Genomic DNA, 10,942 nt, shown 5'->3' with positions numbered 1-10,942 from the left:
TAGGAAAAAAGTACTTATTGGTCTTCTCTGCACTAGAGATTGCTAATTTGTTCTGTCTGTCAGAACGGGACTATGAGAGGTTTTGGTGCAAATTCATTATCTCTGGCAATGCATAACGTATAGTAGGAACTGAAAAAGACCGTGGCAATGGATGAAGAACAATAGAGCTTCAGTTCATCAGCAACAAAAGCGTTGGGTAAATTGGTTGAATTTCAGAGCACGTCCTCCTCAGCAGAGAGGCTGGACTAGACCTTGGCCAAACCCCCAAAATCTTGCAGAACCTCACATACAACAGTTCACTTTCTACTCCAGGGCGTGGGAAAAAGTGTGGAAAAAGAAAAAAAAATAATGGCAAACCCAAGCCAACTTTCTCCATTTCTCCCCCGTTTTCATGGATGGAAGATTTTAAACTATTTTAGAGTCATTGGAACAAGAACAACACCATGGATCTAAGGGACACTTTTAAATAGAGATGGAGAGGGGAAACACTTGAATTTCTGGAGAATTGAAAGAGGTTTTTCTGCTCCTAGGGGCCTTGGCTGTGGGAATCTTTGTTTGCCACCAGAGGCTCAACTCATCCCCCTACATGTGGGGTAAAATCACTCCCTGATAAAGGCGAAGATATGTAAGTACTGCAGTGTTTATGTATGTGTGTGTGTGTCCTGAATTCCCTGCAAAATTTGGATGCTGAATCCCCGACAGATGGAGATTTCCTGGGTAGCCTCCTCGGGTAGCTGGAGCAGGTTGATTGGCTGCCTTCGCTCACTCTCGGCAAGGGACTTTTGATTAACAAGGCAGGGTTTATGACTCGACACAGCGGCTTACACCGGTGAGCCGATTTTGTGTCTGTTGCTAAACCTGTTGGTCGTCGGGCTGTATTTAATTGTGGGAAATGTTAATTATCTAGCAGACTGCCAGAGGATGCTGAGCAGCCGTGGCTTCTCAGGGAGTTTTTTTGCAGTGCCTGGTTGCCCTCGGAAGATGTGCAGGCACAAAAGCAAACACAGAGTTGAAGAATAGCAGTTAACAGACCACACAAACAAACAAACAAAAACCCCACAAAGTGTGTGGGGTGGGAGGGGGGTGGAGGGCGGTGGGGGAAAGAAATGCAGAGGGAAAATAAAAAAGAAGGGGAGAGGAAAGATAAGTCGGAGACATATCTTGCAGCTGGTCAGGGTGCAAAGGATTGCTCGCAGCAGTTAGTCCATCCGCTGCCTCCCACACAGTGGGTCACTCAGAGCAAGCAACCATCACTTCTTGGGTTTTCCAAAACTTATCCCTGCCAAAATGGCTCTGCTCAGCACAGGAACGCATCTGGCAAGGGAGTGTCGGGACAGGACAGTTCCAATGGAGTTGCAGGAGGGCCAGTGAAGAGCCGCCCGGCCACTCACCCTGGCCCAGGGATGCCCCTGTGCATCCCCCTATCCTTTCCAGCAAAACAATGTCATCTTTCAACAACCGCAGTCCACTCGTGTCCGTTGGGTGAAACTGCCTCATCGCAACATCTAAGAACAATGTTGCTGCCTGGGAAATAACAACAGCAGCAGCAACAACATTAATAACAATAACAATAATGATTTTTTAGTTGAGGCTGTTGTGATTGATATAATACGATGAAAACCAGCAACTTACATTGTATTTATTTACCCCCGCGGCCCTTGATAAGCTTGCAGAGCTGTAAATAGAGACTATGCCTTCCTAGTAATTCTGATTTCAGGACATCATCAGTCAGGAAATGTGGGAAATCTGTGGGAAATCTGGCAGGAAAATGCTGGTATAATATATTTTGCCTGTTTTGAACTGAAGGCTAGGTGGAGCCTCCAACCTTTATTAAGTAACTGGCAGCTTACAGTACAAAAATTCTAGATCTGCCTCTACAGTTCCATTCGATATCTGTCTCTATAGTTTTCACCCCTCCTGTTCAGCAGCCCCAGATAATATTTTTAGCCTTTTATTTTTAAGTGCAATTCTTCAGAAATAAGAATGCAGTTTAAAATACACATATTATATTATATTATATTATATTATATTATATTATATTATATTATATTATATTATATTATATTATATTATATTATATTATATTATATTATATTATATTATATTATATTATATTATATTATATTATATTATATTATATTATATTATATTATATTATATTATATTATATTATATTATATTATATTATATTATATATTTCTAGTAAGTATTGATTGCCATCTTTAACCCTTTTTTATCATCTTTAGCAGACACAGGAGTATATCACTCACATCTGTTTTGTTTCATCTTAAATCATCTGTAGGAAATGTAACTAGTTTTTTCCACCTTTAATCTAGGGTCAAGTGTTTTAGCGATTTATCTAATAATCCCAAAAGTTAATATACTCAGTGCCTTCTAATCACATGGATTTATCCACTCATATATATTTCTGGAACAAGATGTTTAAATTATGATCCTTTGCTTTTTAGGGGGCTATTGTTGAGGTTTAAACAATTTGGACCACAGATAGTTACAGTTGCAACAAGAAATGGTAATCTTTGGGGTTTTTTTTTAATAAAAGTCAGATGATATTGTATACATTACCGACAGAAAACATATCCTTTAACAGCACATGGTTTCCACGTGTAAACTGACTGTTTGGGGGTTTGATTTTTTTTTCCTGTGATTTTGAATTCTTTATACTCTGTCTTTTCTTATATCTGAATTTGGATTTGTACCTTTTTGCATACTCTATGTTTAATGTAAGAGAAGTATAATCTGTTGCTTGTAAAATGAAATTGTGGTCACAAAAGAAATTATAAGCCACCTTCATTTGAGGGTGAGGCAGTTCAATGACTTACCTGAATGGGAGAAAAGGGATGCTGCTCTGCAGAGAAAAATGGCTTGGACTGTACTGGCATGCCACAATGCTTACATGAATTTTGTCATAATTTAGTGCAAAAAGGGAATTTATGCAACACACTTCTAATGTATGTCACAGCAGCTTAAGTGGGATTCCTGTGTGTCCTCCCAAAGAAGGTGGTGTTGCTGGAGATAGGATGGGGATCTGATTGCAATAATTAGAGAATCATAAGCATTCCTCTTTAAAGTCAATAGAGGTGGTTTGCTCTTAAGAAATCCATACAGGATGTTTCTTCTTTACATCACAGCCATCTGGAGACCTAAAAAAAGATTATAAAACAAGTATGACAATCTACAAGCCATTAGCAGAAATCTGCTAGGGAGCTAGAAGGAAAAGGTTAGTGTCTTGTATTCCATAACTTCCAATAAGCAGGTATTTCTACAGTGACTTTGGAATAAGTAAATTTTACACAATTATGTAAACTGGAAGAGAGTGGGCAGTGTTAACAGCTGCTTTTGACAATCCAGGTGATGTTTTGGGCAGAATTTTCACAACTGTGCTTTTCTTAAACTTTCGACATGCTAGGCAACAGTCCAGTTTTAGAAAAGTGCTTTACAACTGCTGAATATATTTTCATATTCAGAATAATAAAAAAGTTAAACTCATTATGATTTTGAGGCTCTTGATGTCTCAGAGCTTGAAAATGTAATTGGTAATAAGACTAATGAACAGCTGGGTCATAACCACCACATTGCCTCTTTTGATGTGCTTAGGCTCCAATGATTAATCAACAAAATATGTCAGGTGTATTGCAGTTACTTCCCAAGTTAGTGTGTAAGTGAGGCAGTGAAAAGAAAGCTTGGTGTTTTAGAGATATGCTTTGTCTCTTTGAAAAAACACCAATTTACATTAACATATCTTGCATTTAAATCTGGTGGTGTGACAGCTGGTGACATGGCTGCATTTAACATGTACATATGCATCTGTGTTAATATACACATATGTACATATGCACTTCTATGTAAGCACAGATGCAGACACCCACACATACACAAGGATCACTTGTAATTTCATGCCTCTGACTGAAAGAATTTAATGCATAAGCTCACAAACTTGTCCTGTGCAACACATGCTTGATCACCAAAAAAACTGCCTCTAGTAATTGCCACAAAAAAATCTTTTGCCTATCTGCCAACTCAGAAAAACTCGTATAAACTCATTAGAACTTTGTATATTAATCAAGGTGATCATATGCCTCTGGTTGCTTCAGATATCTGATTCAGTTGACCCTGTTATGCCTGAACAATCCAAGAGATAGTGAAGCAGCTCAGTAAGACATAACACAGCATCATAAAAATTCTAACCATTTTTGTGCCAGGTTCTGAATTTTCATCAAAGAACACTGCCACAAGTAGGTCTTATGTATCCCAGGTAAAAAAACACTGTTCTTTTTCCTGGTGGCAAAAAAACAGTCTATACCGGGATAGATAATACCTGTTTAAAACAGAAGTGCTTAGCTTCAAAGTCTTAGAATCTGAAAACACAAGTAAATTGATAATGTCCCCGCAGAATTCAGATTCAGCAGTTAGTAGATTAGCAATGTCTGTGTGCTACTTCTTGGTGGCAGTATTAATTTTGGGCTGTGTCATACAAATGGGATTTTTTTCCCCCATTTTCATGTTTCAGTAATTGCAATAAAAATGGGCTTGTTGATGCAGTTGTTGTTTTACAGCGTAACCACATACACCTGCATATATATTTTAATACAAACACAGACACATGCGCCTAGACTGACACATATGCATATGGCTCCCCTGTGCACACACAAGGGAACATAAGCTTTATCATACAAGCAAGGTCTGTAGCCGACATAGAGCATCAGCAACTTCAGTTTAACCCCTTGAATTTTAAAAAATCGACCTAAAAATTAGCAATGTATGTAAGTGCAGGTTAATTTACAAACAAATGCATTTAAATGCTGTGTGACCTATAGACTGTGATTGTACTTGGACACATATTTTATTTTGCAGCTTAGAAAAGTAGCAGCATGAATTTTAACCTCGTATTCCTTTAAGAGTTCTGAGCAGTCTATAGTCTGTCTGTGATGAATTTTTTTTTATGTATCTCACTGAACACAGCACACAAGGGCTGTTGAAGTGCATTTATTAATTTCAATAGTAAACATGGTAGATCACAGTGAGAAGGTTCAATTTATCACATATACTCAAGAGACCTTTAATGTTTGCACTTGAAAAAATTCTATACAAATTATATTGTTAAATAATTCAAAGTACAATGTTCTTTTAGCGGGGGGGCTGGGAGAGGAGGAGGAGGAGCTGAGAGACTTAAATTCTAAAACTCTACATCACTCATCAAGACTTTTCTCTGTCGGTTCCATGAGTAACACCAGCATGCAGTTTTTTCTCTTAGTACGAGGTCAATAGAAAGAAACGATAAATCAGCTTTTTTATTAAGGTGTTTTGTCAGATGATGTATGGTCTTAGTAAATATTGCTGCAATGTTCACCTGTGTTGCATTCTAACACAGACACAGAAACACACACAGGCTGGGAGGGAGTGGGGGGTGAGAAGAAGGGCGAACAGAGGTTATAGAAGCTACAGAATACGCTGAGCCTGCTGCTTACAGCTTCCTGCACAGACAGGCAGAGGAGAACGCCTCGCACAACAGTCCTGCTGTAAATACCTGAACCACGATGGGAGCCAAGCACGACAGATATGCGGAGTAAAAATAAATGCACACCCCTTCTCTCCCCAAAGAAACTAACCAACCAACCAAAAAAAAAAAAAAAATCCCTCATAGACACACAAGGACAGGGCAAATTGTCAGTGTAATTACACATCGACTCGTTGCGTAGCACAGCCCCCCCTCCCGGCTTTCAAGCGCAGGGCCCCGCTCCCCGCCGCGGCATCCCTCCTCACCAGCGGGGGCTGCCCTAAGAGAAGCGCAGCAGCGCTCCCTGGGGTCGGACAGGCTGCTTACCGTCCCCGGGGAGAGTCCTCTCGCCCGGCCTCTGGATTTTAGAGCGGTCTGTGCTGCAGAGGAGGAGAAAGGTAACGGCGGCGGGCGGATCCCCCGCACCGGGGCGGCGGAGGCGGCGACGCTGGAGGCCAGACCAGACTCCGTCCCGGCGCCGGCCGCTGGTGGCTCATGCATATCAATAGCCGTGTGTACTCGTAGTTTCTCATGACATCATCATTATCTTGGTCTCCCGCGGTCCAGGACCTCTGACCTTGCCGGGCTGGCCCGCATTTTGGCACTGAAAGCCCTCCAATGATGTCCCTTTTCTCCTTCTTTCAGACCGGGAGCGGCAGCAGCCGGCAAGACCGCCGTCTACTTCTTCCTGGTTTTAGGAGCTCCGAAAAAGGGCGAATCTCCCCCTTCTAAAATACACACGCAGGCAAGGTATTTGCAATCAAGCTGCCACCATTTGGCAAAGAGCTCTATGCCGTGTACAATGTAAGGGGATCAGGAGCCGCATCCTCGGATCATCTTTTTACTTTCTATTGAAATGGATTTTCCCCACCTTCTTGTTCCTCCTTACACTGCGCTGGAAATTGCCGAAGGCTTTTCATCTTTATAGAGGCTAAGGTGTCTTTCTTGGAAACGAAGCGATTCACAATGCAAATTAGGGGCCTGTAAAGGAATGGATGCTCCTTTCTCTTAATGCAGCTTGACCCAACTTAATAGCTGGTTTTATTTTCTAGTATTAAGAGACGAATTGATGTCTACCCTTGCCGGAAATTACTAGCTGAAACAAAAAGTTAGGAATAAACTTTGAAGGCAAGGGGTCATTCTGTAGCTACACATACATACAGAAATACTTACATAAAAGGATGACATTTTAAAGCAGCGCTAGTGCTCATGGAGGAAACAATACTTTTGCCAGAAAGAATCTGGACTGTAGCAAGGACAAAAAAAAAAAAAAAGTTCTGAGGGAAGCGAGTTGTTATCTTTGGTTATCTAGCTGTATGAGTGTTTCGGTCTTCATAAAGCTAGATAACCGAAAGTAAAAACTCCTTCAAGGTCATCGTACAGCATGTGAAAATTAAAGATTGCTGCAAGAGAGTAAAAATCGAAAAGGGTCAGAAATGCTTACTGAATCTAACATTTTTAGAGCTAAAGATGAGACTGGAGAAAGTTAAATGGCATACTTATTCCAAAATACAAAGTTGATGGCGCACTTATTCCAAAATATGAAGTTGTCACATGGCACAGAATGGATATTCACCCGCTGCAGAGAGAACATGGTACTGATGGTAAACAACGTATGCGCAACTATTGCTGTTGAATAAATAAATAAAGAGAAACTAAGAACAGTCAGCATTAAACCAGACTAAGAGGATATTTTTTTTCTATTAGAAACCTAATGATGAGTTTCATTTTGCAAAGTAATTCATTGCAATGAAATGGCCTTGAAAAATAAAGATGGTAGTTGGTGATGAAGATGGTGGTGCTGGTGATACAGAGCTGACTACTGAACTGAGGAAAACTAAAACCCAAATACAACAACAAAAAACAACAATCCAACCCAAAACCTGTCTGTGTGCATCTGAGACAAAGCATTGAGGTTAATTTCAAATCATGTGAAAGCAAGCTTTCAGAAAAAGTTTACACCGAAGTGCAGACAAGCTTAATTAGAACTCGGCGGAGTTGCACAAAAATGGAGAAAAAAGTAATGGCCGATTTTTATTCCACTATTCGAAACGCCAGCATAGATGCTTCTCTTTTTCGAGAGGGTTTCCTTGAGGAAGCTACTGAAGCAGAAAGACATGATGGAGACGAGACCGCCCTCCCCCCGTCAATGTGTGGAAAAATGTTCTACGCCTTGCTCTGCACCTAGCTTGGAAATGAAAGTGATATTCACTCCAAAACCCACGTGTGCGCCTCCTCTCTTTTTGTTTAAGGATGATCAGGTCTATCCTGGAAACAGCTCTAGCATCCTACACCGAAATAATTAGGACGTATACAGACCTGACAAAAACACGAAGAGGAGGGGAGAGGAGGAGGTGGAGAAGCGGAGGGTCTGTCTTGCCTAATTGATTCCGTTAAACGATGTGCAGGAGATGTGAACGGCTGGGTGCTCCCATTCCCACGCTCGGGGCAAATGGCAGCGCCGTGCCCCGGCGGTCGGTGACAGACAGCCCGGCGGGGGCCGGGGCCGGGGGAGCCCACCGCCGACACCCGCGAGAGCATTTCCCACCCACTGCCATCCCAGAAATGCTGGACGAAGGGACGGGGCTGCAGAACACGCCCGCTTCCCCTGCGCCGCACCCCGCCGTGCCCTCCGAGGGAGAAGGGTGGAACTTGCGCCCGGGCGGAACTTGCGCCCTTCTCCAGTGGAGGTCGCGAGGGGACGCGGGTTTTGGTCCCGATGGAGAAAGGGAAGGTCAGGGCAGATGTGTCGGGATGCAAACAGTCCTGTGTTTTTAACAAATATTATCTTCATAATTACGGCTGTTTAGGCACCTCTTGCAGTGAAAGGGTAACATATTTTTTTGCTTAGGGTAACATATTTTCTTTGGACTCGACCTAAAGGTTTGTCCAGAGGCACGCTCGAATGTGATACTGAGTTAGTAACCGAACGTTCTCCACTGCAGATTAAAATAAGATCAGCAATAAGGGAAGGTGGGTCAGCGGTCTCCATCCGTCTGGGGCAAAACTTTTGCTCGCCGCTCTTTATAATTATTTAATTTTATCTTGTTTTTTCGCTTCGTTGTTGAACTGCTAATAAAAAACATTGGTTTGGGGCTTATACTGGGAATATTTACCTTCCCGCCACACATTGCACTGTGAGAATGATGGAACAAAGATCCAGCTAGCGTGTTCTGGAAGCAGCAGGAGCACCGAGTAGCTAAACCAAATAATTTTGCCTCAAAATTTAGACCATCCTCTCTGTAGCTGTAGCAGTGCCGGCTGGGACCCCGGCTAGGCTCTTTTCAGGTTAAACCTTTGTTTTGTCTGCGCTACGTATGCTCAAAGTTTTACTGCTGCAGCGCCCGGTGAGGAGAGCTGTGTTTATTTACATCAGAACTGTGTTTGAGCAGCCGGGCTTTCAAAGCAGAGTGCCCGCCTCTCATTTAACTGCATGTCTAAGGGTGCTATTTACCTCGAGCCATTGTCTACTACAATTAACATTACACGACAAAGTGCGGGGCCTTGTTTCTTAACGAGCTTCAATTAAGGCGATAAGCTGTCTTCTGGGGAAACCCCTTGTTTACTTAGGCATGAATGGGGTTAATTTACTTAATTTACTTAAGATGTTGCTTGCGTCTAGGTCTTCGTTGTAAATTTGTGAAAGAAAACATCAGAGAAAAACAGCAGCATTATAATCGCGTTTGCCATTGTCATCATAAATTGTTTTGTATCTTAATAATGTCACGTGATTATGAATAATAAAATATTATTGGCTATTATTACTACTACTGCTCTTACTCCTCTTCTTCAGGAGCAGAGACCCATTTCTCTGCACCTTTTTTTCTACACAGTAAACTTCTGACTTGGGGAAAGAGAGCATGTGGAAATGTGGTAATGTGGTAGCAGGCCCTCAATTTTATGCTTTAACAGGCTCACGCAGCAAGTAACTAGGAAAGGTAATCCTTCCCTAGAATTATCGACCTTTTACGTGTTGTTCCCTCAAAGCCTGTGTGGAAAAAAAAGTCACTCTATCAACCAAAGAAAAAGTTTTATGTTAAGGGAAATGAAACCAAACCCAAACCCAAAAAGATGAACTATAAGTGGGCATTTCTCTCCAAGCCAGTTCTAGCTCTGAAGGAGACCGGATCAAGTTTATTTAGCATACCAGTGCACTGTAGAACAGTTGGAAGGTAGTTGTAGGTTGTGTGAGTATGCATGTTAACTAGCAGGGATTGGGGCTTATTCTTTGTGAAAACAGAACAGCAGATTGCTGTGCAAGGCCAATGTTAAAAAGGCAGCTGAATTTAACACCATCTGGAAGAAAAGATCCCTTGACGACTTTCTCACACCGTCAGACAAAACTGGTGTCTCTTGTTCTGTGTCCTTGTCTATGCAACCACACAATACTGAGTCATTATACTTTTGCTGAGAGAAAATTTGAGAACACATTATGGGTAACTGGTGAATGACCAAGTTTCATTATACCCGCTTAAGTCGATTGAAATCTACGTCTAAAGCTATGAATGGCAGCATTGTTTTCCTCAACGGGGCTGTACTAAATGTCAGCACGGTGTAAAGAAAAACTCGAAGTCTGCAAATAATTTACCAGATCTCAATTATAATATTTTTCCACGCTAGAACTAATATCATTGCTAGTGCCTACAATGCATGAAATACAACAAAAGAAGGCAGAGGAAAAAAATGAGTTCATTTACAAGTTATTTCAGCCAGACAAACACTTTAACTTTCTTACAATGACTTCGGCACAAAGAGCTGGATAATAATTTCCTGAAAATTTCAAGCAACCAAACTGCTTCTTACGAAATTTGAAAAATAAATTGTGCAAACTAACGTATTTATTTTAACCCTCCAGTTTAGGACTGATAAAATATTAGTAGATGCACTTTACAGTACACAGATCACTTTGTGTGAGTCTAGCAGATGATTCCTTCTTTAATGTTAAGCAGAAATGGCACAAGCAAAGCAATGAGAAATGTATTTCTTCAGGTGCTGGAGGAAATCCACCAGGGCATCTCAGTGTTTGCACAGGTACCAGAAGGACAGTTTTCACTTCTCTCATTTTTTAACTACTACTTTTTTTACCTCACTTTATAGTGGTTTCTGTTATGAGTGCTGTTCAGGTCAGTCCTCTGCTTATGATTCATGCACAGTGAAGACTATGAAACAGCTCAAAGGCATGGTGAAGAGTTACTTCTGTGTGCTTTGTTAGAATGTGTTTTAAACCTAGGTGACCATGATTCTGTCTGCATTTCATAAAGCACAATACAGTTCCTGGCATAAAAACTTGAAATGATGAGCAACTACCCTTGTGCTGAGTAATACATCTCTTCAGCAGCTCCACTTGCTGCATTTCTCAGCAGTTCCATCGCTGCAGCCCTGGATACTGGGGATGCTGGTGCATGGGGCAGGCAGAGGACTGGTGGG

The 10,942-nt window shown here is 41.5% G+C and overlaps 2 long non-coding RNA genes across 3 annotated transcripts in view; one reads left to right on the top strand and one right to left on the bottom strand.

Moving 5' to 3' along the window:
- Positions 1-10,942, top strand: part of LOC136569301 (uncharacterized) — an 83,110-nt gene continuing 72,168 nt past the window's right edge. For both annotated transcript variants that reach the window (XR_010785332.1, XR_010785330.1), the window contains exon 1: positions 1-625. This is a non-coding gene — a long non-coding RNA (uncharacterized lncRNA). The remainder of the gene's footprint in view (positions 626-10,942) is intronic.
- On the bottom strand, positions 1,082-8,178 carry LOC136569302 (uncharacterized). The gene is made up of 5 exons (XR_010785333.1): positions 7,835-8,178; positions 7,015-7,094; positions 5,843-6,496; positions 2,841-3,161; positions 1,082-1,524 (listed from the first exon to the last, which is right to left on the bottom strand). It is a non-coding gene; the product is annotated as an uncharacterized lncRNA (long non-coding RNA).

This window comes from Molothrus aeneus, chromosome Z (genome assembly GCF_037042795.1).
Source record: "Molothrus aeneus isolate 106 chromosome Z, BPBGC_Maene_1.0, whole genome shotgun sequence".
NCBI lineage: Eukaryota > Metazoa > Chordata > Aves > Passeriformes > Icteridae > Molothrus > Molothrus aeneus.
The sequence above is the reverse complement of the archived record's forward strand: the minus strand, read 5'-3'. Positions and strand labels throughout refer to the sequence as shown.